Below are 25,560 nucleotides of genomic sequence, written 5' to 3' on the forward strand. Positions count from 1 at the left end.
TTAGTGTGGACTTCAGGCATTTAGGATGAGAAGTAACAACCCTCAGTATTGCTGGACCCATATCCCTTCGAAAGTATAATGCTGAAGACATGCTCATCTCCTGCTGCTGCAGAAGACATCCTCAGTCATCCAGTAATAAACTGGCCTCAAGTTATATGTGGCACTGTTCTGTTGTAAGAAGAAAAGCAGGCAAGAGAGATGCTATCCCATCCATTTTAATGGAAACAGTGTTTGGTTAGATGGTAAGGTAGACTTTGTAGATGTGTAGTGTGGTGTGAAAAATGTGAACAAAGTTGCAGTAGCAACCTTACACAGGGTGTGATGTATAGATTGCAGACCATGGGCTCTGATTGATAAGAAACAATTTCAGAGAATCCTGTTTCACAAAAAGACTTCATGGGAAAGAAAAAGGAGGAAGAATAATAACACATTGCTGTATGGTCTTGATTCTCCCGTGTAGACTTTAACACTGAGCACTGAAAATGCAGTAATTGTGTGAAATGCTTCAACATCAGGAAAACCAGTAGTAGTAGTAATTGAAATAGCACATGATTTTACTGCCTGGTTTTATTATTTTTGTTACAGTGAAAATTATGACTGGTTATCATTGATTGGTTTTGTGTTATTTACATTATAAAATGTTATCACTTTAATTAAATCCATACATGTATTTAAAACAGTTGTCATCATGTAGTTCATTTATTCTGATACAGAGGTTCCTTATGTTCATGTATTTTTTTCTTTTAGCAAAGGAAATAATTACACTGTTACAGTTATCATTAAAGTCTTATGAAGCCTTTTACAAGTAGAAATGTCTTGGGACCAAAATAATGTACATGTGAGAAAATTCTTTGCAATTGTCAGGTTTATACCAGGCCAGACTCCCAGGCTTACATAAGATTCCACAAAACCTTTTCAAAAATATTATGCTCACATCCCAAGGTTTTAATGCCAATGGATGCTCTCTGAAGTACACAAGATGTAGCCAGGTGTTCCAGCACTACTCATCTCCATACTTCACATGGTCCCATTCTTCCCTCAAAGTCATGATCAGCCAGGCAGAGCACACTGAAGCACAACCGAGATCAGCCTTTGGGCTACCCCCCCTTTTTCCAGTAGGTGCACTGAAATAACCCTCAGTCATTCCCTTCATGTGAGTGTTCCAGCTCAAAATGCTCTTTTGCATCTGGCTCTGTACCTGCAGTGTTTGGGAAATGTAATTGTTCTGGCACTCAGTGTTCTAGTTTTTGCATATACCTCTTTTTATATCCCTGTTACTGCTGAGAAAACCAAACATATTTGTCTCTTGCAGCTTAACCATGTACTTGAGAACCAAATAAATATACAGGTTGAGTCTCCTTAGATTCCTATCTTCGAGTTATTGTTGTGTTCTTTGAGTTTGTGGTTTGATACACTGATAGTTAAATGGAAAGATTGCTGACATTACTGGTAATTTACAGCTTGTGTGTTTGATCTGTCAAATGTACTTTCAAAGATTAAACATGGTCTGTTAGTGGTACAATTACCTCAAACTTTTTAGGCTGCAGGTTCAAGAAAGTGGAGGTGCTATTTTCCTTTGAACTCCTGTCTTTCCCTCGCAGCCTCTGATACTGTGAGGTGTTACCTTCTGCCCTTGTTAAGGTGCTACTCTGAATTCAGATAGCTGGAGGCATTTTAGAAGGTAATCTTACAGCTATGCTTTCTGTCTTCTATGAAAAGTAATAATTATCATATTTCTTGTGTCTCAATCATTTCTCAGGCTGCATAATGGGAATGGGAACTCCACGGGCAAAATTAAAAAAAGATTTCATTAGCAGACTATGATCTTTAGACATCTATTTTTGCAGAGAGCTAAATTGGTGGTGTGATGTTTTGTTCATATGGACTAGGACTTCCTTTGAAAATATACTGCATGCATAATTCTTAGCTTTTGAACAAAAAGGTTTTTCATAACACTAAAAATTTAGCAGCAAACAGTATTGTAAGTACTAAAAGGTGTCTTGCTCTGGCTTCTTTAATATTTACAGTAGTAGCATTTAAAAAAATTAAAACAATATATTTACAAACATTTTTATTTTTACATTAGGAGAATGAATTACAGCTCTCAGATATGTTTACAAACACTATTACCTGAAACAAAACTGTTTTAAAAGCCCTGTTTATTGATAGTTTAAATAGCAATACTGTTCTTTGTAGCAGGGCTTGGTTAATTTTTTTACAACTAAAAAAGTTAACCAGGTAAATTAATTTAATAAAAATGGGAAAAACGTAGGTAGTATATTAATTCAACCACGTTCACCTCAGCCCTAGCCTGGTACTCATGAAGCAGAGAGGGGGCGGGGGAGAAGGGTGAGGGGGGAGGGAGGGCAATGTCTTTTATTCTTTTTTTTTTTTTTAATATCCTGTAATTTTCTATGTTTTAGACCATAGTGTAGTCTTACAGTTAGCCTTAATTCCAGGCAAGTTGCTTGTGGTCTGCCAGGTTACCAGCCCAATTTATAGAAATGACTGCCAGAGAAGAGCCATTCAAGGGCTCCTAAAACCTTCCAGCTGCTGCCGAGCAGAGGTTAGAGATAGAAAGAAGGGAGGAGGAGGCAGCAAGGCTGAGCTGGCTCGGCGGCCCGGGAATGCCAGGGTGGGGAGCCCAACTCCCGCACGCCACCAGCACCATCTGACCCAGTGCTGTGCCAGGAGGGAGGCACCAGCACCAGGTGCCAGATCGCCACTGGACGACCATCAGTAGAAGGGGAACCCACAGGGGACGTGAGAGGTGTGGAAGGTTTGCTGTCTGTCTATACCAGCTCCTGTAGCTTGCCCTGGTTCCCTGAGCCACAGGACAAGTTTCTGTGTGAGGTGTAGGAAGAGCCCAGATCTTGTGGAGGGAGGCAGCTTGTTCCCTTCCAATTACTGAATGGCACAAAATGTTATCTCTTGCATTCTTGGAAGTGGTCATTCATTAAAGTGTTGTGCTGGTAGCATCTGTTAGGCCTTTATGCAAAGACTTCTTGCCTTCATTTTTCACTTGAGCTAATATTTTTTAAGAACTCTTAAAATAATAAAAATAAAATTAGTTTCGGGTCAGTACTTATACCAAGAGCCTCAGCTCACTCAAGAGCGCTGATTTATTATGGGATGGGGAAGGATAGGGATGGAAAACATTGTTCAGACTTTTACATTTAATCAGACCAAGTGCTTTTAATTAGCTGGAGAAGAAGATTGTGAATATTTCTATTTAAGTGTTCCTGCTCAGAGAAATACTTTCATCATTAGAAAATGATCAGCTCACTTAGCATAAATGAAGAACTCCTTATTGGTGTCTTTTAACATACTATGTCTTTTAAAATTGCATATTTAATGTAATAGCAAGGAAGATGAGGCATCTGATAACTTCTAGATTTTTTTCCTCTTACTTATTTTTTTTTAAAGCTTGGGTAGAAATTGAAGTATAATTACAGAACTTTCCTAAGATCTGGATCTATTTAATCAATTTAGGCATGACTACACAGAAGATTCATTTCAGTTGTTCGTGCTTTTAAATCACATAAAGACATTGTTCTTGCTCTGTTGTTTTTAAGCTGCTCATGAAAGAGTATTAGAAATGTAATCAAGACAAGGATGAAGTATCAATGTGGTATTTGCATCATTAAAAATTAAAGATATTACTGAGTTAGGCTTTGACATTCAGTAAAATGGTACTTTACTTTCTACAACACTTCTGTTGCAAAATATTTTATAAATCTGCAAGGAATATACAGCCGATGTCACTAGGGACCCTTTTTTTAAGTTCTCACCAGAATCAGAGAAGTGAAATTTTTTACTAGGAATAAACATTTATTGTCAAAATTGAATTTTAGGAAGTAAGCCTTTTCAGAACTAAGTATGAGATTATCCAAATGATGTTTGTATTAAGATCAGTACTCAGTCAGACACCCACAGAAGGAGAAAATGTTACAAGTTTCGTAATTATAATACTGGGGATCCCTTGTAGGAATATTTAGATTGTTACTTCTAGAATGCTTCCCTGGACAAATTATTTTTTATGGACCAAAACCACTTTTTTTTTTCCTCATTAACTCAGATGTATGATCCCTTTTACATCATTACTTTGAGTCAAATAAAACTGTTCCTGACATTATTTGTGGACTTACTATGTTGAGTTACAGTGTATTTTCTGCTAAATAAAAATGCATGTTACAAAAGGGACGTAAGCCAAGCGCATGCAATGCTCTGGTGATAACTGGCCATGGCCAGAGTCTGCCCCATGGTAAATGTCATTTACCTTTGTTTTCTCCAGGACAAATTGTCTTGAATATCTCTGTATTTCCTATGTGTGTACACATAGTATCTGTGGGAGGTAACTCCTTAGCCTTCTGTCTGTGTGAAGATGCTCTCCCCCACCAAAAATAGAAAAGGATCCTCTGGCCAGTTGGGATAAGGCTGAGGAAGTGGTTTCATGATGGATTTAAGCCTATTTAAGTCCCTGGGGTCACTGAAAGAGTTTGTCCCTCACTCTCCTTTATCCGTCTGCCATTCATTGCTGCCTCTCTCTGTATCAGCACACGGCTTGTCAGTTCAGGGAGCTGCTTTAGCTAAAAAAAAACCCTTTTTTTCTGTAGTCAGATTAATTTTCAGTCCAGCTGCGCAGCTGCCCGAGCACTGATGCCAGCACAAACAAGAGAGCTGGAGCACACAATCATGGACAACAGGGAGGGCAGGACTGCTGCTCTCAGTAGTGGTAAATAAGGTGAAGTTATTCAGGAAACTGCAGCCTGTATGTGAAACAAAGTCTCAGTATAATTACAGATTTATTTCTTTCAAATCCTTGTACTTATGAGTAATCCTAAATTGGCAGAACTGGGTGAAATTTGCCATTCATTCCTTTTTTTTTCATTTTAACTCAAAATTTTTTTTCCAATAAATCAGGTTAGTTTGCTGGAAATATGTGTATATACTGGTATCTTTTTTCTCTTAATTAATTTAAAAGAGGTCTTTTTGCTTTTTTTTTTCTATTATTGTTTTCATAGGGAAGGATTTCAGTTACTCATTCTTAAATATTTTTGTAAGTGATTGTTCTCCCTCTCCTCCCCCTCTCATAGAGGAGCTTTATATCTTCATGTTACAGCTGGAAATGAGACATAATGAAATTAATTGACTCTTCTGCCCTGTTTGATGACCCAGGAGCCTCTGACAGTTGGGATCTGAACCCAGATCTCTCAGATTTCAATACAGACTGGTATGAGTACAGCCAGAGACCCTAAAGCCACAACATGTCCTTTGAACCGATTACCCCCAGCTTTTTCCAGAAACTGTCATGGAAAGCTTTTGCAGCAAGCTGGCCATGGGTCTCCCTATTGCTTTAATTACAAAGGAAATAGGTGTTCCTCCATTCAGTGTTGACCCTATAAGTTTGTTAGGCAGTGCAGCTCCTGGGATCAAAACATGTTTCCTTTCAGTTTCCCTCACTTGAGAGAATTATGGTCTGTATTAGAAAAATTAATTAACAATTTGAGAGGAAATTTCAAATTTAGGTGTTGCCCACGCTGAGGTGAACAAAATTAACTCATTTAACATCAGATTTGCCATTAATTATATAATTAGCCTCCTGGCATTTGAAAAGAATTTAATATGAATACACATTTTAAGTCCAGAAAAACTGCATGACCTTTTTTTGGGTGAAGTGGGACCTTCTGCCTTTGTCTTTCTTCCCCCTCTTCTGGGTTGCATGTGAGCTGCAAGGTGCAATTTACTGGAGGCAAGGACTATCTAAGAATATTGCAATTACAAAAGATTAAGGGAAAAATGGAACAACTGGAAAGATTAAGAGACACTCTCAGGCAGGACTTGTATCTGTTTAGCCTAGTACAAGAAAATAAATAATTCAGTTCTTTAGTGCAGTATTTTCTCCCATTTCTTTCTTTCTCTCTCTTTTTTCTTCCTCTGGTTTCTCTGAGGATAGAACAGACTTACAGGCCTTTAGCTGAGTAGTGTCTGTGCCATGTATTCTGGGCAAAGACCCACTCCTATGGGCAAAATTATTTCTAAGTATGTTTCAATCACGTTGACAATTATCACATGCATGTGTGGCCGGTACAAAAACCTCTTGGGGTTGCCTTGAATATCATTAACAGAGACAAAGTGAACTACGTAGCACAGGTACACTTTGCTTCTTTAACTGATAGATGCCTATATTACACAAAATTTATGTATATAAACCCCCTCACATTTATGTGACTAGAGCAGATGTGCATGGTTGCCCATGTAATACTGGTTTTATGTTTTCAGAGTGTTGACAACAGAGCTAATGCTGTCCTGAATTGCACCCCTTTAAATCCATTTGAAGCCATGGACTGTAAGACTCAATACTGGAATTTATTTCACTTTTAGAATATAGGACTAGTTTGACATGTAGCATCACGGTATTTTGCTTTTTAAACATGAATTGCTCTGGTCTGTAACAAAGCCTTTTAACTTGCTAGGATATCATAGAACGTTGTTCTTTTATTTTAAACTACTGTACAGTTGAACTCTGAGAAAGATGGGTATTTCTCTGAAGTGTTACAAAGCTTTGGCAGAATTCATACCTGATCAGGATCGTTCTGGCAAGGCTCTGCAAGGCCTGCTTCACTTACAGGGCTGGAGCAAACTCAAAAAGGGTTTCCTGCGTTGGGTGCCACCACTTCCGGAGTCTGACTTTAAGGCTCAGAATAACATATATTCATTTGGGTTAGTAATTAAGCACTTACTAAAGAGGTTTCTTGAGTCATGACCTAAGAGTCTATTTTGGGAAGTGCTGGGCAACCACACCTTGGCCTCAAAGGTATTTGTGAGGTCTTCACATAAAAATGCCTAATATAGTTACTCAAAATCTCCGGCTTCTTAAATAAGAGATTGGTTTGGTAGTTTGAGCCTGAACTTGCTTGTCAGTGACAGCTCATATATTTGTCAACATTCTTCAGACATATATTTTGGAAATCTGAAAAATTTCCCTTTTGCTAGTTGCAGTTAGTTTGATGATAGCCAGGGATTCTGCAGCATAAAAACACATCTCCTGTCTAACCTTGAGGTGTGTTCCCTTTTTTGGGAGGGAATTTTCCTCACCAGGACTCGCTGTTACCAATGGGGACATAGCAGAGTGTCATACAACTGTTCCAGTTCAACTAGCTTGGACTCACTTAACAGTATTAAGTTTTTTGCCCATGATTTCTCCAGGAGAATACATCAACATCTTATGTTGCTGTAATGCTGAAACTCATTGAATTACATGATGCTTGGGTCTATTTCTGGAATTTTTTGACACACTGAATTTCTATATTCAAAATAAGTAGGATATTTACACTGTTGAGCTAAAACACTTAGCAGAAGATGTTTTAGTCTGAAGCCAGTTGAAGGTACTGATGATTTTTTCTGTCTTTTGGTTGGCTTATATTAAAATGCTAAAAGCCTGAAATGAATATTTGTTTTCCTACTGCTTTTTCCTGGTGCATTCCAGACGCTCTTCTCCCCTTGCAGCTTCTCTTTCTAAAGACATGTAAATTTGCACAACCTGTTCTTTTTCATACTGTCCTCTCCATATTGTGACAGCCCCTTCTAGCACGAGAAATGGTTGAGCTATACCCCCTCTACTGGCGAGTGTTTTTGTGCGTTAACCAAACAAAATGCAAAACTAGGTTTGGAAGGAGCTTATTTTTTATTAGAATCAGTGCAAAGTTCTTTCCAGCCTTGTTAAAGCAGGATTGGGACGAAAAGTAAATGCTTTTATTCTCTAAGAGGAGAATCTGAATCCCAGAATATGTTCCAAATACCCTGCAGTTTACTGGGAGCCTCTACTACCAACTTGGGTAGTTCAGTGGGAATAATATTCAGTCTATTGTTGGCATAATAGGCTTTGTAAGAAGGATTTGCCTGCTTTATTTTTTACCATCATAGCCATAATTTCATATATTTCCTGTAACACCAGGGGAAGAACTGAAGAACTTGTGCATATCAGTAGTCTTTCCCCTTTTCCACACCTTTTTTTTTCCCCCAGGAACCATGCAGAACGGCCTGGGTAGAGCTAACTGCTGCAGTAACCTCTGAAACATAAGGTCTGACAAGCTTCCTTCGCATGGGTAGAATTTGACTCCACACTTACACAGAATGAGGAGATGAGTTGAATTTAAGTGATAGAACAGTACATAACTAAAGGTTTCTCATATCCCATATTTCGGGATTTTTGTGCTTCTTATTGTTAGACACACGATAGAGAATATCTGAGCAGATGAATCCATTTGTTTCAGCATGGGAAAAGAATTTTAAGGTCTTTCTAGAACTTGGATTTCAGGGGATGAGTTTCTAAATAATGTGAGGGAAATTAAGAGTTTGATGACTTGTGACACAGCAATTATTAATAGCATGAAACTGGAAAGATTTAGAGTGTATTTCAGTGTCAAGCTCTCAGTTGTTTTCTTTGATGCACTTCATCAGTTTGAAGGTAAAATCCCAGATCTTAGTTAAACATAAGTGGTATATATATGACATAATTCCATAGGAGGATAGCAGTTTCAAAGTAAAACACATTTGTAAATCAAGGACTTGGCAGTGTTCCTTTCACAAAGTTAGGACTATCACACATATATACAAAAATCATGAAACTGCAAAGTCATCATTAATCAGCTTTAACAACTATGTTTCCTGGTTAGATATGGCTTTGTGGATATGTGACAAATTGTATTTCAGATGCAAGATTTTTGTGCTTTAAAGGTCAAATGTTTCAAATATATTGCATTCCTAATCAACGTTGCATTTCATTTGCCAGCTGGAAATTTACTTTGACTTTGTGTGTTAGAGAAGGGAAATGGCTGTGAGGTTTTTTTTTTGGCACAGTACCATAGTTAGGAACAAGTAAAGTAAGGAAGAAGAATGAACTGAGTTATTTCTTGCTCCACAAAATTACTAAGGACAAGAAGATTGTATTTGTCAGCTCCTTGGTGTATGTGATAAATGGTAAACACATTAAGTCAGCAAATACACACTTTCAGCAAATAGGTAATTCTAGCTGCTGATTCCTAGGTCATGCATTTGCTTGTCAGCAAGCAGAAACCATTGAAGAGGTAATTTGAAATCTTAAATAAAAACCAGGTGCATCTTCTCTGACAGCCTTTTATTTTGCTTAAAAGGGTAGCTGTCACAGCATGTGCTCAGTGGCCAGTCCTGCTCACTCCAGAGGTTGCAGTAATGTAGTAGAGCCGATTGGCCATGCTAATATTTATTTAAAGGAAAACATCAGGATACAGAAAACCAAGTTAATCTGAAAAGGAGTCTCAGGTTAGGTATGTTCTGAAGAGGTAATGCATATGGAAGATAGAAAATAGTTGTACTGATTTTAGAAACAATACGTGGGAGAAGCTCTCTTCCTAGCCACATATCCATAGCCACAGGTCTGACAGGTTTGCTTCAGGATTAGAGTGTGTGTGTGTGTGTGTGTGTGTGAGAGAGAGAGAGAGAGACCCAGTCCCAGTATGGGAGAGAGATTCCACAGTTTCAAACTTTAGAATGAAAATTTTAGAAGAGGTTTCTACAAGATACATATTTTTAAAGAATTTAACATAATTTAAGAAAGAGTAAATACTGTCTGCAGTCTAGATCAAGAATGTAATCCATATGTAGACCTTGCCAGCTTTCATACTTAGCTGAGTGAATGAATATGATACTCTAAAATCATTTAGCCTAATGAATAAACTCTTTATTTCCTATTCATGTAGTAAGTTACTCCCGAGGAAGGTAGATGTGGATATACACTAACAGATCGAATTCAGTCCCTCCTGTATGTTTAGACATGTTGTTCTCTTCAGATGTCTCCATGCCAATACATCACTATATTGCAGCTTTTTGGTGGTGACATCTGCACACCAAGTGACTGGGAAGCTGAACGAAACTTCCAGGCAGCAAACAAGGCGCCATCTCCCCATAAATTTTTAGCATGACATTGCTGACAATTTTTTAGAAGTCCTGCCTTGCTATACCCCAGCTCTGCCGTGTTCAGAGCTGTGACCCTCGTAGTGTTCAGTGGAACTGTCTTCAGCTGTGTCAGGCAGTTAGCCCAGGGTAAGCATGACACCACTGTGACATTCCAGTGGCTTAAATGAGGCTTTTTCCTCTTGACTTTCAGAAACTCTGTAGCAGTCACCCTTATGGTAGGTGTATTTGGTTCTGTGAGAGCCAGGATACATGGTGCCAAGTATCTCCTGAACTGAGTAGATCAGTACACAACCCATTTCTTGCCAATTTATGAGGTCAGAAAAATCTTTTGCTTTCTACAGATTGACAAAATGCAGACCCAAGGTGTTTGCTGAGATATAAATAAGCGAGTTGACTGACTTTGATCAGATTTGTCTTTTTCCTTGTAATGAAACATTTTCATTTTCTAACCTTGAATAATGTTTGGAAATGCAGAGCTTTTACTGCCTCTTTTCATTCCCTTCCATTCTGTTGCCTCCTCTGAAGAGAGGAAGCTTTTTATGCAGTTTTCTCTAAGGGGAAAACATCTTTTGCATTGAACCTGGGAGAATTTTTTTTTTTTTTTTTTTTTTCTCTGGTAGTGTGTGTTTCTTTGCATTGGATCATACTGTGACCATGCTGATCTTGGGACAGAGTTTTGTGTAATTATCTTTATTCAGCTATTTACATTTTTACTCTGTTGTGAGCTTCTACAATCCACTTCCATGATACAAAAAAATTCTTTCTCTAGCCTTTTGTTTTCCTAATGATCTTCCTCAGCCAAGTTTAGTCCTCAGTAAGCCAGTACAGCTCTGAATCGTATCATGACAATGTTTGTCCCATTACTTTAATTTATGAGAGGTTTTTTTACATATGCATGTGTTAGGAGAGGGGGGGTGTTTTTTCATTCTGCTACAAGCAGCTCTAGTTGGTACTGAAAAACTCTTGAAAGAGTGTATTACCTGATAAGAGCACACTGGGGAACATAAAGAAAATTAGGTGTTCTAGTGAAAATGAAATCATGGAAACGTGTGTCCTCCTAGAGTATGATGCGTTATGATTGTCCAGTGTATTTTTTAATATGCTATAACATGGTAGACTCATAGAACCACAGAACAGCTCAGGTTGAAAGGGACCTTTAAAGATCATCTAGTCCAAACAGGTGCATGGGCCAGGCCATCTTTTATCACATGAGGTTTCTCAGTGCCTCATCCAACTGGACCTTGAACACTTCAGTGACGGGGCATTGGCAACTTCTCTGGACAACCTATTCCAGGGTCTCAGCACCCTCTTAAAAAGCATTCTCCCTTATATCCAATCTCTATCTACCCTCTTTCAGTTTAAAACATTGCATGTCAAGGAGCCTGTCAAGGTCCTCTGGATGGCATCCCTTCCCTCAAACATACCAACTACATCCCTCAGCTTGGTGCCATCCACAGACCTGCTGAGGGTGCACTCAATTTCACTGTCTGTGTCATTGATGAAGATATCAAATAGTATTGGTCCCAGTACAGACCCTCGAGGGACAGGTACTGCCCAATTTAAGGAAGAAGAAACAGTGCATATAAAAGCCTTTTTAAAATAGAAAGAATGAAATTAAATACAATTTCGTACTGCCATCTGTTCTGAGGCAAATATGCTGGGTTTTTTTGTTGGTGGTGGTATTTTGCCTTACTTTCTCACTCTGGTTGCATTCATCTGGTTACAGAAAACAAGTGTGGTCCCTGATAATGGATGTATTGTTCTAAGCTCTTTTATTAAGAGAATGTATTTTGTGCATCGGTTTTCATATCTCTTAATGCAGGGACAGAAAATCACAGACCAGCAAAATCCTCATATGAAGGATGCTATATTAGTCATCAAGGGAAAATTGCCAATTAAAGTATGTTACAAATGGTTCCACTCTAAATAGTGTTTATTCTACCCATTGACAGAGATTTTGCTTGCCTGTCTTAAAGTAAATAGATTCCTTTTAAACAGTGAATCTGAATATGTGCTGAAGTATTCTACTCATTAGAGGTACCACAGTCGGTTTTCTCATTTTCGTCTCCCTGCAGGATGTATTGCAGTGAGGCTGAACCTACTTCTGTAGTTAAAAAGAGTCAATTGCAACAGACAGCCACCAGCACACTAAGGTGTTGTGTGAGGAGGTTGGGTCTCTTCACCTCCAGCTCTAAAACCTGTTTCCCACTGTCGTGTGGTACAGCAGGTACAGATGTTCAACATGAGACATCCTGGTTTTGAACTTCTGCTGAACAGATGAAAACCTGATTATAACATTTCTATGAGCTGATAGCAAGTCCTGTATTCTGTGCCTGCTGTGAGTACTTACCACATGCTCTATAATGACAAAAAGCAAAAATACCCCGTCACAATCCAAAACTAAATTCTTAAGGCTCTTCTGAGATACACCATCCTTGGGTAATTGAGAACTAAATAGGCCTTCCTTATTAGTGCCTTCTGGTAGTGTCCTGGCTGAAAAATAATGCTATAAAAGAAATTTATTTCAATCCCTAGAATATAACTCTTCACTTCGCTGTCAAAAACAGTAAGCTTCTTCTTGGAAGCGTGGGTAGTGAGCATCTTATGTCCTTAAGTAGCTTCATGTGCGCAAAATATTATTGTTCACCTTCATATGTACTAGGTCCTAACATTTGGTAAGACCTGAAGATAATTAATGACTCCTCTTTATAGTACTGGGAATATTTTCATTGGCATCACCCCGTAGAAAGTATTTACAGCAACGCCTTATTAAGTTTTAACTATTGTAGAGCAGTGACTGCCAGCTGTGCTATGTGTGATTGCAGAGAAATAACTTCATAAAACTATTCCTTCACTCCTCAAGTCCAGGTATTTTTCCTTGTGTGGGAAGCCCACAGCAAACGACTAGGCGTTGCTCCGAACCGTTCTCTTTCGTCTTCCGTGTGTCTGTGTAAGAAATGTTACTGAATGAATGAAGAGTGTCTTTAGCGTGGGTTGTCAAAGGATTTGAAAATATATTTGGCAAGGGAACAGCTGCCCGCCCCCACTCCTCAGTCAGGAGTTTCTGGTTCTGGGTCAGTCTCTGGTGGGGAGGACCAGAGTGAAGTATTTTAATGAAGCGAAGTACTGTCTTCAAAATGCCAGAAAAATAATTGGGGATATATATTTGAATATGCATTTTTTGGGTGTTGATTTTTGGGCATCTGTGCTGGCTAGCATAACATGACCTCCCCTGAAAAAATAATTTCCAATGTACATGTAAATATATTTTCTGAGATTTGGAGGTAATTTTAAACCCCAGAGCAAGAATATTGTGGTGAGTTTCACTGCAACTTCCCAAACATGGAGTAAAAGGTACAGAGCCACTTCTGCTCGTGATATGATTACAGGGGTAATAAGTTAATGTCAGCTGAAGCCCCAAACCACTTGGATTTTATTTGATTCGTTAGTAGTGTGCTAAACTGAGAAATGTATTCTGGTATTGAAATGTACTCTAGGTAGCTATAACAAGTATGTCAAGGCCATATGTAATGAAAAACTATAATGTTTTATAGCTGACAAATGAAAAATACTTGAGGCTATTATAGGAAAACATATGAAAAGGGAGGAAAAAAAGGATGTAATTTTTTTTGAGATAAGTCAATGCAAAACTTTTAAGTAACATTGTTGGTGAATCCTAATTTGCCTAAGTTGAAAAGCATCAATTTAAATTGTATTTGATGCACTTGCCTCATTAAATCTCCCCTGTCATTTTTTTTAAATACATGAAAGTTCAGACATAAAGCTTTTCATGCATTAAGATGTAGGGACATTTTAGATAAGCTCTCCAAAGCTTGCAAAGTAAAATAACCCTGATATTTGCTGATTTTCCTCAATCTGTGAAGTAAAATGTATTTATTTGGTATATGAAGCCAAAGTAAGGAATGAAGTAAGACAGCAGTTTCAACACAAGAGCAATGGTTCTTGCTAATACTGCTTCATTTGCAAAAAATAAAATTATTTTTAAACCACTTTTACTACCCACTGTTTATGCTAGTTTGTTTATCACAGAAAAAGCTCTAGACAATGGCAGAGAGATTTTGAAGGACATGCTGTGTGTAATTTCTATTTGTAAATATTATGATTCTGTATTTAAACACAATATTTACTGTCACATCCGGGGAGGCAGCTGACTGCTCTCATTTGGAAGCACCTCTTATTCACACAGTCATGTTTTTGGGGAAGATAAATATACTTCACCTGCCAGTTTGCCAGGACCTTAGTTTCCTGATTTTCAACAGAAAGGGTATTTCTTTGCTGTAGATTTTTTTCAGAATGACTGAGGGGAAGGGGTGGGTTTCTGTGAGGTGGTGTGATTCTTAGACATTTTGCCTATTTGTGTAGTTTCTGCTGCTGTAGCACAGCAATCTGGAACATGGAATTGGCATGCTCTTAGAAGTTCAGAAAAAGCAGGGAAAAAAATCTCACTGCAATAAAACCCAGAAAGTTAACCTTGAAACCAGACTGATTATCTTTCCTTCAGTTTACTAATTCATTTTCTCCTGTCTAGTGCTACTCTGTTTGACCTTTTACCTCTGCAGAGAAAGTATTCATGTAAAAAGTGTTTCATTTTTCTATATTGCGGTAAGATTTGAGTCCTGAACCCAACAATAATCCCTATCAGTGATAAAATTACTTGAAAATAAGTGTAAAAATGCAAATAAAAATAGAAATATTCTTTAAATAGGGCGTATTAGTTTATGAAATGTACACCAAAAATGTAATACATCTAGATTTGTCAAACAAGTTAATAGACTTCCCAAGTTACTGAGTTCTCTTATTTCACACAGGAACAGACATTTCAGTTCTGAATGTCAGAGAATTGTATTTAAATCATTCTGCACAAACACAGACTCCCTCTAAAGTGATGGGAATGGAAGTCAACCAACAAGTTTGGTTCATATTTTTGTGTGATTCTGAAATATTGCTGTAACAAAAAAGCCTTGATCAAAGCTGGGTGGTTTCAGGTACCAAACCACCAAACACTGCTTTTTGATTTTGAAGGTTTGGGGTGGGGTTTTTTTGATCATCTGAGCTTACAATTTTAGAATATTTTTCCTAACATGATAAACTGAATTATTACTTTAAAGTAGGTCAACATAAATTTCAATGTACAATTATACACACAAGACTTTTTTTTTTTCCACAAGACTTGCTAAAAATAGGTGATTTTAAAATTGCAGGCACAACATCATGCACATTTTGTGTCCTTATAAGCAGTTCAAAAATGTTCTCTTTTGTGCATTGTGTTGAAGTCAATGAGAGTTTTATCCCTCGTATCACTGAAACCATGAGCAACACTTGACTACACAGAACTGAACCTTCATTTCCCAGGAAAGTTGTGTGTCACTCTCAGCTTCTCTGTTTTGGGGTGGATACACCTAGTTTGGTAAATTAACATGTGAATCAATTCAGTATCATTAGGAAAAGCCGAGTAATGTATTCCATAAGGGGAAGAGTGCTTCATACATCATTGTGTACATCATTGTGTACATCATATGTTTTGAGGTTATTCAAGTTCCGTTGTGGACCCTGTGGTATCTTCTACACAAGAGTGTGTCTTGATATGAATTAAAATCTACAGGAAGTTCCTGTATTCTGACCTTTTTCCAGCCTCATTTGCCACATTTCACAGGGGTGTTTGTTTGTGTACCCGAGTGCCTTTGGGTGGGTGAGAGGAGTACTTTCCAGAGCACTGGTCCAGTCCTCCATATGCTATACATTTAATTTTAAATACAACGTTTATGTATTTTGAGGGACTGCACTAACTTGATAGTGTTGCCTGAGGGAGAAAGAAATGCTTTCATGCAAAGATTGTCACGGGCGGTGGAGTGATAGCTGAAAGTAGCTGGCCTTATTAAGCAAAGTTCCCGGAGGTGTTTACACGTCTGTGTAGCTGTAAAATAGCCTTTCTTCAGTCCTGAATTTTTTTCCCTTTCTCCCAGTTCTGTGTTTCAAGCTAATACATATATTGTTACATGTGAGCTTCTGTTTAGAAAAAGATTGGGAATAAGGACTAAATCCCATTTGCATTACTTATGTGGGTAGCTCCGTTGCTTTCAGTGTGTCTACTTCAACAAGTGAAATAAAAACAGATTTAATTCCAAATCCTTTTACTAACCGGCAGGGAAGAATACTCATTGACCATAATAATAACAACTTAACAGAGTGCTAGTTGTCATCTATAAATGATACACATTTTTTAGTCATTAAGTCACATTAAGCAGTACTAAGTTTTGCCCTCAGCATAAGCAGTCTCTTGCAATTGCATCCGTCTCTTCAGTATGCGGAGAACATGAAAGGAAGATTGTGTTTTACCCTATTATCTAAAAAATTGCAAAGCTATGAGAAACAGATTACTATTAATAAACAAAATTCTCTTCAAAAGGCTATGCATACAGTTGTGAGGAAACAGCTGCTCTCCCTTCCAGAATGCACAATTGGCAAGTACATTAATTTTAAAAAAGATTATTTTGAACGCATCAAAACCAGTAAAAGTGCAGAAAACTGTGACAAGAATACATATGCACATTGTTGTGATTCAGTATGATCTGACAGAGGAACACTTTTTCCTCTTAGTATGTAAAGTGGTAAATTTTAAGTCTTTCTCAGGCAGCTGGGTTCCTACAAAATTATCACAAGCAGTACAGGTGAACCATTGCTGACTTTGATCATATCCAAGTTATTTAAACAGTAATATGGCTTGAATTTTCTCCACCACACCTTCCCATTGCATTAGAAAATAGAGAGCAGGGCATTTTTCTTTTAAAGCTCTGACTCCAAGTATGGTGTTTGTGAGGAGTACCCAACTGATCGTTACAGCAATTAGTACAGATACATCCCTAATTAATGGGTGAATAACCCATTAAGACAGACAGCTGTCTGCCATGTGTTCCATGGCATTCTCAGGGCCTCAACCAAGACCTGGCACATGTAGCCAGAGTATTTCCTCCTCCATCCATTGCCAGCAAGGCTGGAATCAGCAGTGATATTCTTATGACTTGGGATGTTTGTCCACTGAGAGATGGATTTGTAAAAAACCTATTCATTAGATGCAGACCACCAAAGAGTCTCCAAGTACAAACAACTTGGACAGGAGCCATCTAGGCTAGGGCTGAACCAGAGACCACAGGATGAACACTTCTGTAGCTCATAGCCATTTGCTCCAGCTGTTTGCTTGGAATACACAAGATTTAAGCCAGAGTGATTAGGATAATAAAGATAGCAGTAGTGCATGATAAAGATAAGTAATATAACTCTAGTGTTCATAGGTTAAGCCACATGTTATTTTTGCACTGTGAATTTCTGCAGGAGTAGTGTAGTGTTCTGAGGTTCTCCTCGTGGTGGTAGCTCTGACTCAAAGACCAGCTGTTTGTCACTTAGTGCAGACAACCAGTAATATTACGAGTAAATAAACAATGATAAGGGAAGGTATCACCGGCAGCTGAGCCAAGGAGATGAGCTGGAACTGAAAATGGGAAGGAAAACAACACAAATGTAATTTTTATCATGCAGAAAACATCTGTGTGAGTAAGGATTCCAAGTTGTTGTTGCCAAGGAAATTATAATGGCAATTTCAACTGTTGTTGGTATTTCATCTTGATGTAGGGAACATACGCAGTGGTTATAAAAAAACCTGTCTTATATATGTGATGTTTAATTCTTCTATGACAGAGTCATTGATTATGACTTGCAGATTAGAATGCTAGATCCCTCTTACTAATTAGAAGTGTTGATTCTTCATTAGATAAGGTGTCATTTCTCATGTAGATCGTGCGTGAGGCCATGAAAGCAGTCAAAGTGTCACCTGAAACCTTGAGAGGAATTTTACAGAGCTCTGAGTTCCTCAGCTCCAGCTCTAAGGTGAAGACTGCTTTCACCAGCAGGTACCTGCACACTGGCTGTTTGCCTTCCCATCCTGAGAACAGAGGCAGAGAACTTCTCCTTCCAGCCATACCCTTTCGCTGTGATCTTTAGATGACAAACATGCATCCTTTTTTCTTAAACCAATTTTGCCATCATTCCTCCCAGGACCACTTTCCAATCCTGCTTTCAAACACAGGCAGCAATGAAAAAAAGCCATTTATAGGGAATGGTTTTCTAATCAAAAGTTTTGATCCATTGAGCACCATGGAGGTGTGTGTACTGGGAAGAATGTAGCCTCAGTTGTCCCAGATGAGCTCCCCTTTAGTGAAAAACACATTGGAACAACCCTGTTCTTGTAGTGAAGTCTGTGGCATAACCATTTTTGGGACTGTTGCAGCAAGTTCACTTGGTAACTCCAGGTCTGATTTTGAGAGGATTCCAACCACCTCAGAACAGAAGACTTGTTCCTATGTAAGCTCCTTCCTAACCTTAGCCCTAAAGACTCTCCCTAAAGATCCTAGGAGAAGACGATCCTGATAGAAAAACAAGAAATTCCTTTATATTTTATTTTCTGTTTACACTGTCATGTATCCAGATAAGTCCCCTCACCCCAGTGACATTAAAAAGTCTTAACAATATTCTGTTGACTCAGAAGAAGACACATTCCTGGGTCCCAGTCTGAATCTGGCATGTCCCCACTCATTTTGGCTAGTCAGTCTAGTGGTGTAAAGTGTTCATACCTCGCTCACTGCTAAGAAAACTGCCTGTAAATGGTGGTTTCTTCTGACAGGTCAGAGTGTGGCCTGCAGTGGGGGCAATCAGTCTCAACCAAGGGTTGAGACATTTTAAGATTTCTTTCACCTTGGACCTATGGCAGGTCTCCATATTTGAAGTAAGAGAGTAATTTCAAATGGAAGGAAAAGGTTGTGAAAACGTGTCCATTTGCCGGTAATTTCCAAGTGTGTTTTCTTCTGTTACCAGAGATCTGGAGAAATAAGACAGCCTCTTAGCTAAATTGCCTAAATAAAAGGAATCTGCTTTTGAAGTATATGGATTTCAGAATCAAATTTCCTTTTTCTGTGCCTGTTGGCTTTATAGGCTTGTTTACTCAGGAGGAAATGACTTGTTTTATAATGTGTTTAACATCATGTTAGTTAATCTGTGCCATAATAAAGAGTTGTTTCCTTGTGTGAGCAAGCATTTCATGTGTAAACATGTGTGAATCTCCCACTGAATTGAGGGGGGGTCTGTATCTAAGTATGTTCCTCTGTTTACAAAATGGACACAAGCAGACTTGTTGGTTATACAGCTGTATTGTATGTTTGAGATAGACTGTAAATATTCAATGCTTTAAATTTGCTTCTCATTGCTTTCCCTCATTAATATTTTGGAACAGGTTTACAAGCAGCCTATGTGTAAAAAGTAAAGTCTCTATAAAGTGTCACAAAAGGAAATCTGAGAATCGGGCCCCTTCAGAATAAAAAGTTGCAAAATTATCTTGTCACATAAGATTTCAAAATTTCTAGGATCTTATTTAGACAACTGCCTATAGACAGGGCTCTTAAAGATTAGAGTCCTGAACAAATCTAACTTCTTTATAGAGGCCATTGGATAAATCATTTGCAAGTTGGGGAAAGATTCAATGGTGAGTGGACCAGCTAGAAGAACAGCTTTCTGAGGAACAGGGAATATGAAGGCATTGAACAATGCTACTGCCTCGCTTGTAGCATTCATAATAATCAGAAAATTTGGATGATGTACATATATTAGAAATAATCCTGTATAAATCATTATCAGCTACTGAAGTGTCTGACTACTGCAGAGTATTTTTACGCTAATATTTTTAAAAGTAAGATAGTGTAAAGATCTTTTTTTGATAAGGCTTCAAAAAATTTCTGACATGAAATCAGCAGTCCATTATCTCAAAGTGAAGGACATGTCAGTTGAAGTTCAGTTGATCCATTCATCACTAACACATTGTCTGTGACTTTTTTTGTCATTTTTCATCATTTCTGATAAAAAAGTGAGAATTTGCCATCATTTTTTTATAAGTGATCAAATCAACATATCAAATGCATTTCAAATCCAAAGCTTTCAGTGTGTTCCACCCATTCACGAGAAGTCTTTCTAGTGTGTTTGAGCTGCTATGCTTTAGTCCTGTCTGGCTCTCTCTCCTGTATTGCCTCTAAGGTTTCCACAGAAACTAAAAAGTCAGTGCTGTTTTAAAGACTGCTTTCTTCCCACTACACCTCTTAAATCTTCCAGCTGCTCTGGGGTTTTTGTGTTATCTGTCTGCACTTAGTCACCTCATCCTTTTAAATTAGATTTTAAATTTAAGAAATACAGTGCCTGGTGGTGCCACCCCACTGTTGCATGTCATGGATTCTGATTAACTTAGAGAAGAGGTAATGGTAAATTACAACTGTTGTCAACAAAAGGGAATGTTGTGAAATTAAAAAGTAGTTATATTTTGAAAAATAAATTACAATCCTGGGAAAGAAAAAACTCAAGGAAAAGCAAATTAGGAGTAACATGGAAATAATATAACTTGGCAACTTGCAAGGTTGGAGGTCATGCTAGAAGATCCCAGGACAGCCTATTCATTCTTCTGTAGTGTTTTTCGTTCCTAGTTACTTGTGGTTTTCTCTTTTACTAAAATAGGGCTACAAATCATGCTTGATATAATTTCTCATAGAGGCAAATCAGGCTGAAAAATATTTTATCTTTTTTAAACTATACAGTCAATTTCTGGTGGTTTAAAAAAACTGGAACTTCAGTTAGTGGTATTACTTTAAAACAAAAAGAAACAAAATATGTGGGAAAAGCAAATTGAGCCCATAGATGTGTAATAGGAGGCGAATGATTGTTTCCTACTCTGAGCAAGGCAAGCCTTCTGTGAAGGGTTTTATGTCATTTTCTTCAGCTGAACAAAGCGGAGAATACTTAACGAAATTGCCATTTTTAAAATCTCATTGTGAATACTCAGCATGCTGTGATCATACACTGTGTAATGGTGTTTGCAGTGAATAAATTGCTGTAGATAGTATAATATAAATAACTATTTTGTGCATTAAGAAGCAGTTCTCTTCATGATGGTTTCTATCTCAGGAATGCTCTGAGGACAGGACTTTGGAGAATAAAAGCATCAAAGTACTCTTTGAATAATACCAGTCTGCTAATGTACTAGGATACTTTTAATAATTTTTAGCAATATTATTTAGAAGTGAACAACAAAATCAACTAAGTGATACTTACTTTGGTCTTAATCTACTTGTTATTAATACTGTGGCCCAAACTTGCTGATTTTAAACACAACACAGTTTCACAGCTTCAGCCAATAATTTTTAATGGCTCCCATGATAGGAGGGCAGATAAAATGTATCACAAGAAAAACGGATTTGCCTCATACAGACTTTGGGCACATTGACTTGGTGTGCTGCAGGTTTCTTGCGAGAAAGAAAGAGGCAGGAAGCCACAAAGTTAAACTGCATCTCACTTTGGGTGATAAATGAGCCGCTAGAAATACCTTGCTAAGACTACAGAAGACTGACAATTAAAAAATGCCGTACCGTACTGAATTCCAGTGGTCTCAATAAGAAGCAATATCAAGCAATACCCTGTAATACATTAGAGCTCTTTTGGCAGCTCGTTGGGATCAGTTTTCCTATATGTTCTTCCAATCAGGCATACCACAAACATATTGATTCCACAATGTACATGAAAATGGTAACTGGCTTCAATAAAAAGCACATAAAAAGAGCAGGATATAACCACTTTGAAAAAATTGCAGCATGAGTTAGAAAAATGTCTTAATATCCTCCTTCCCTTACTGCTTGCCTAAAAGTACTTAGGAAAAAAAACGTTTTTTAATGAAAGATGGTCTCAATCAGAAAACTGAAAGAACTGGAAGAAAGTCTGATTCAAATTTTTCAGCTGAATTCTCTCAGTGCAGTGGAAACTAAGTGGTATAAGTGATTTGTCTGATGTGTCGCTCTCTGCCAAAGCCTTTCTGAGTGACAAGTGGCCCAGTGACTTCAACCTCAGTTTCCATTATGAATAATTAAGTCTAATGAAAAATACCGAGTCAAAAAGCATGCTTATCTCATCAAAAAGTACTGATATTCCAACATATTGTAGACATAAATTCCCATTTATATTGTAGGGTGACCAAAAATACTGGATCTAGCATAGACCCAAATTCAAGTGTTAGGTCATGGTAGGACAAGATTTTTTCACTAACTATTGAGTCTATTTAAAGTAAAATGAACAACTCTTTTAAAATGTAAATATATATTGTTAATTTACTCAGAGTACAGAGTTAATTTACTTAGATTACTTAGAGTAGATTTCTTGGGCCTTGAATTTAATGCTGAAAATGTCTAGGTTTGGTCTAGATTATGACTAGTAAGAACCAGGAGCATCTTCCAGTATTTTAATAATGACACTTCTTTGCACCATCTAGATGAAGGAATTGAGATTATGATCGTTCTAATAAATAAATTAATTGACTAAATGAAAAGGAAGATTTTAGGGGGTTTCAGCAGATTTTCAGGGGGAAAAAAAGACATTAAAAAAATGTTATGCATTCCAAAAATGGGGGCTTTATTTCTTGAGGTAAATTTAAGTCATCAATGTTATAACCCAAGTAAGGATTTATCTCTAATTCTGAAAGGGTTTATTTCTTTAATTGTTCTTTCATTTTACTTCCTGGAGACTACCCTGCTAATTTTATTCATGGCAGAGGTATTATTAACCATACAACAGTGGCCATTGCCACAGGCAGTCTCAGTGCTCTCTGCTATCTCTTTGTTTTTTGTTTTGCAGAAGTGTATTCTTTTGGCTGCTGTGGCAACTGTTTATTACAGACATTTACCAAAGTACCTCCTGATATCACTGTAGCATCTGGGTAGGCAGCTGTGATTCCCTTTCCCTTCCCTACGCCGCTGTTGCTGCAGCTCCGGCTCTGCTTGCTCTTCATTTTCCAGGGAAGGAAGGAAACAAAATTACTGTACTGTAACAAACGCCCTCTGTACCATTTTTCACCCCCTCCTCATTTCTGGAAGGAGATGAGAAAATAGCAGGATGTGTTGATGGCTTTTGGTGAGAGAAAAAGAAGCAGGGTGTTAGGAGGAGTGGGATCTGCACATACCTGAAGTGAGGAAGGATCCACCATGATGAAGAAGCAATGAATTGTCATCATACAGAGAGAGGGTGGGGAGAAACCACCCTCAGGCAGAAACTCGAAAATACATGTACTACAAAGAACAGTAGTCAGTTACAAGGGAGTGGTAAAGCTCGAGAGGTGGTGGATCAGGTGGGCTTCCAGGTTGGAGAGGAGAGAGTTTTGGGACAAGAGCAGAAGAAATTCAGCAGATAACTTGTACTGCTGGCACTGTCTGTATCCTAATATTGTCTGTATCCATTCCAAAGTTACAGAAACATGGCAGTGGCTCACAGGACTGTGATGCCACTGCTTCTCAATGGCACTGTTTTTGCATTTTGTTGAGTAGGGCTGGGTGAGGTGTGTGCAGGTGGGTCTGAGTCACCCGGTGATGCATCAGCATGGCTGCTGCTGATTTGCTTCCTCCCAGATTGAGGTTATCCAGCAACCATTTCCCCAGCACAGCCCCACTGCTCGTCTCATGGCTGTCCCCAAGCACAGGGTCAGCCTCGAGCTGTGGTGCAGACCAAAGCAACACTTTTGCTTAGAACCAGTTTTAGTACTGGCACTGTGTTCAAAACAGAGAGCAGAGTGTATACTGGGTTTATTTAAATGAGGCTTCATATCTGCTTCTCAAGAGATGTATCTCATTGCAAGCTGAATCTGCAGTCTTCTGGTTTGTCACATCCATCTTCTCCCCTCACCAGCGCTGCTCTTAAATTATTTTGCCAATCTTCCAATACTCTTGTATCCCCTTTGCCCTCTAGGCAAGTGGCTTCCCAGAAGCATTCGCAGAAGGCAGCTAGAGGCAGGACCTGCTCCTGCATATGTGTTAGATGTGCAAGAAATGAGATTGCAAGAAACTGTGTTGTAATACTTACAAATGGAGATCATTCTGTAGCAAGCTTCTCTCCTCAGAGAGAAAATTCCTAAACATTGAAGCTAAGGCTCTGCGCAAGAAAAGAAAAGGAAGATAAAGAGCCTTGCATGTATCCTTCTTCTTTCTGCTGTCATAAGTTACCAAAGACAGTTGAGAGGGACTGCATCCTCCACAGACTGCAGGTAGGGCAGGGGAAGCCTGGTTTTGATGTGTGTTTCTGTGTGCTAAGGCAGTTCAGATTAGATAATGCAATAATAGGAGTGAGTTGCCATAGACAATGCCATGGAAAGTGAGTTCATGGATGTTAGTATGATATCCTGGTTCTGCTTTATTCTTCCCTGTTATAAAGGATGAGGATAAAAATGAACGTAAACTCACACACTCCGTGGGAATTTTTCCATTTATTTCCAAGTCCTGAGGAACAGGAAGGCCTCCAGCCAACGTGCTTTCCTATTGTATTTGGCCTGATCACTTCCCTGTCATGCACTGTTCATGTATCAGATCTAGAGAACAGTTTAAGTTAAAATCCTACATATTTTGTGCTACAGGCTGGCCTTTCCCTTGTGTTAAAGAGTATCCACATTACTGGTGGATACCAGCAAGATTTGGAGACCAAGAATGGAAGGGAAGACACTGAAATAGTCCTCATTTTCCACCTTACCAGAAGCACACTATGAGTTTATGCTACCTGCAGTCATAGACACTGGGAAAGCATGTGACCACTCATCAAGAAACATAAGTTAGATTAGAAATAATAACATTATTTTGACTAATCTGTTTGATATGACTACTTGAGAGCCAAGGTAGATTTTTTTTTTTTTTTTTTACTTTCTTTATTTTCACTTTTTTTAGTTATTCTCTGGAAATTAAGTACATTTGTATACAAATGACAGCTAAAAATTAACTGTACTTTAATAATTTCTCCAGATAGGTTTTCATCTGGTGTATCTCATGGGTGCTGTTGTTTTCATACAACTCTCCTATTACATTATTTTGCATTTAATATTTTAGGATATTGTAAATGCAAGGAAAGCGTGGTGCTCATAATGCATTGCACTGGACAAGCAGTTTTTAGCAGCACTACTTTAAAGTGGCTGGCTGCCTAAAACATTCTGAGGGAATAGAAAATACTCCATGTGGTAAGCATATTTAAAGCAAAATTAATTCAGTTTTAGTAGCATTTAAAGTGTTTTGCTGATAACTGTAACTGATGTCCATACATTTCACCTGCAAGTATGTATGTGGAAAGCCATGGCAGAACTGAAATACTGGAGAGGCAAAGGAGAGTGAAATAAAAAGAAGATCGTTTTACATGTTTTCACTCTTTTGTCCTGAATTTCATACACTCATATTGATGTCATTCTGGAAGAAAACTGGCTCCGTATCCCCCATTCCAGCTCTTCCACCGAGCAAAGCCTCTGCAGTGGGTAAAATACAGTATTCTGTGGAGCGTCTCATCAGCTGTAGGGGAATAATGGCAGCAGAGAGCTGGCTCTTGACAAGCCAGTGATGACTTCAAGTCTGCAGGGGCTCAGCTGCACCTCCTTGGTCCTATGTTACATATTACACCTGGGAGGTAAAACTGGAAACATGGGGAACACCAGTTCCAGAGCCACGCTACAACCTCTCTGCTGGTTTCTTGATTGCCCCACCCTGC

General features: G+C 38.3%; 1 protein-coding gene across 1 annotated transcript in view; it reads left to right on the forward strand.

Moving 5' to 3' along the window:
- The window catches only part of LOC309586380 (ubiquitin-conjugating enzyme E2 E2), a 204,360-nt gene that overhangs the window by 140,449 nt on the left and 38,351 nt on the right, over window positions 1-25,560 (forward strand). The window lies entirely within an intron of this gene.

The sequence above is a fragment of the Coloeus monedula genome (genome assembly GCF_965178545.1).
Source record: "Coloeus monedula genome assembly, chromosome: 1".
NCBI lineage: Eukaryota > Metazoa > Chordata > Aves > Passeriformes > Corvidae > Coloeus > Coloeus monedula.